The sequence below is a fragment of the Penaeus monodon genome, chromosome 40 (assembly GCF_015228065.2).
Source record: "Penaeus monodon isolate SGIC_2016 chromosome 40, NSTDA_Pmon_1, whole genome shotgun sequence".
Classification (NCBI taxonomy): Eukaryota; Metazoa; Arthropoda; class Malacostraca; order Decapoda; family Penaeidae; genus Penaeus; species Penaeus monodon.
Genome location: NC_051425.1, coordinates 19,132,241 through 19,134,740, shown reverse-complemented (window position 1 = coordinate 19,134,740; position 2,500 = coordinate 19,132,241). Strand labels below are relative to the sequence as shown.

Genomic DNA, 2,500 nt, shown 5'->3' with positions numbered 1-2,500 from the left:
ACCCCTGGGGACGCAGCGCTGATGGCCGCCACGATGAGGTAAAGATTGAGCGGGATTGGGCTGATGACGGAAAGATTGGTTATGGCGGAGAGGACACACACAGCGCGGGCAGCGGAAGGATTTGGAGGAAGGGCTTGGCAGGACGGGGTGAAGAGGTGGTGGTGGAGGTGGTGGTGGTGGGTGGTGAGGTGTGGTGTGGTGGAGGTGGTGGTGGGTGGTGGTGGAGGAGGAGGAGGAGGTGGAGGAGGTAGTGGTGGTGGTGGACGTGGTGGTGGAGGAGGGGGTGGAGAAGGCGGTGAAAATGTAGGTGGAGGCGGAGATGGAGATGGAGATTTGGATGATGATGGAGGAATAGAGAGGAAGAGGAGGAAGAAGAGGAAAGGGTGGGTGGAATCTAGAAAAAAAGACAAAGGAGAAACGGAAAGCGAGAGGTGAAGAGGGAAAGAGAATACGAGGGTGAGTGAAATGTAGAGGGGATATGTTAAAGTTGCATAAGAAAGACTGAGAAGATGAAATGCTGCCTTGAAATGTATAGTGGAAAACGAACGAGAGAGAGAGAGAGAGAGAGAGAGAGAGAGAGAGAGAGAGAGAGAGAGAGAGAGAGAGAGAGAGAGAGAGAAAGAGAGGGGGGGGAGGGAGAGAAGAAAACAAAAATGACTAATGATCAAAATGAAATGGAATTGCACGTGTAGAGGCGTGGCAGAAGCAAGATAATTGACTCATTTTGTCATGATAACAGTTTGTTTACATTCGCGGCCGTGTTGGCAGCGGAGTAGACACTAGCGCGGAGCTTGAAATAGACATGATTGAGATGGAAAGAACGGGTAAAAAATAAAAAAATAAAAAGGAGAGAGAGAGAGAGAGAGAGAGAGAGAGAGAGAGAGAGAGAGAGAGAGAGAGAGAGAGAGAGAGAGAGAGAGAGAGAGAGAGAGAAAAGAGAGAGAGAGAGAGAGAGAGAGACATGCAGATACAGACACAGCCACAGACGCAGACACAAACACAGACACACAAACACAGACACAGACACAATCAGCCATACAGACAAACAGAGAGGGGAAAATCTAAAAAAAAAGAAGAAAAAGAAAAGGTAAAGAAAAGTGAACACGCAAAATTGAAAATCTGAACTCTGGCTTTTATAAATACACACGTTTGCACCGGGGAGGGAGAGGGATGAGGCTACTTGGCTAGCTCTTAAGACCTGTCACGGGAGATGGATCGAACCAAGAATGGAAGGTAAGAGATACCGAGGGAAGTTACCGCCGCGAGATGATGGTGATCGAGTCTGTGTGGATGCTGTGAAGGGGGGAGGAGGTGATGCTAGGCTGCATGAGATGAAGGGTGCAGATAGGAGAGAGAGAGAGGAAGAGATAGGGAGGGAAGGGGATATATATATGTAGAGAGAGAGAGAGGGAGGGGAGTGGGAGAGGGAGGGAAGGAAGGAAGGAAGAAAGCAAGGAAGGAGGGAGGGAGGGAGAAAGGGAGAAAGAAAGAGAGAGAGAGAGAGAGAGAGATTTAGGATGATTTAAGTGTGGAAGTTTCTAAAGGAGGTGGAGGGTGATTTACTGTGGTTTGCTGGGGGATGTCAGGGTGACCGTGGAAAGACTGGAGATGACTTAAGGGTGGAAGTTTCAGAGGGAGATGGGGGGAGAAGGGAAGGGTGATCTACAAAAGAGAGGGTTAGTGTGAGTGTAGAAAGATTTTGGGTGAGTTAGAGTAGAACTCGAAAGAAAGTCATTGCCGTTTTACAGAGGTCATAGGAGGTGAAGTTATGACTGCAGAATAGTGAGCCTTAGTATTCATAGGGTTAAATGTAGGGTTTGACTTCCTAGTTGGGGAATTGGTGCGAGGGGGGGGATTGCCAAGGGCAGCTGGAGGTAAAGTGTGTGGTTGATTTTGGTTGATTTAAGAATTTAAGGTGCTAAAGGGTGTCCAGGGTGACTCACACGGACTGTAAGAGTTGCACAGAAATTTTGCCCCATCTAAGGGTTCAAAGTCCTATGGGATGTTCATGGTACCGTGACTTGCAGATGTTGTGGGAGAGGGGGATGAGGTTTGTATAGAAGAGACAGGATTCCAAGAGTAAATCGGGACAGGTGGTGTGAATATAAGGAAAGATTTGTGAGAATCTGACTGACAGAGGCTGCGAGAGATTAACTGTGAGCGTAAAGGTACATTCAGGGTGACGTAAGGAGAAATCATTCAGAAAAGAAGTTCAGGGGGATTTATCGATTCCTAAACCCTTACACCTACTCAGGGGTACGTGAGGGAGAAAAGCTAATGTGATTCAGGAGCGAAGTGGTGTGTGGGTGTGTTTACAAGGTGGCTCTGGAATTGCGGTAGATGGATGAGAATTCAAGGGGCCTTGAATGGATTTTGATGAGATCAGATTTCAACATATGGAAAGCCTGTACATCCACCTTTGGATAAGGTTTGGTGAATATGTATCCAAGGGTAATGAGATCAGGTGTAGACTCAAGACGCTGTATATCTCAGATTTTTT

The 2,500-nt window shown here is 47.5% G+C and overlaps 1 protein-coding gene across 1 annotated transcript in view; it reads left to right on the top strand.

Moving 5' to 3' along the window:
- The window catches only part of LOC119597939 (teneurin-a-like), a 322,308-nt gene that overhangs the window by 112,134 nt on the left and 207,674 nt on the right, over nucleotides 1-2,500 (top strand). The window lies entirely within an intron of this gene.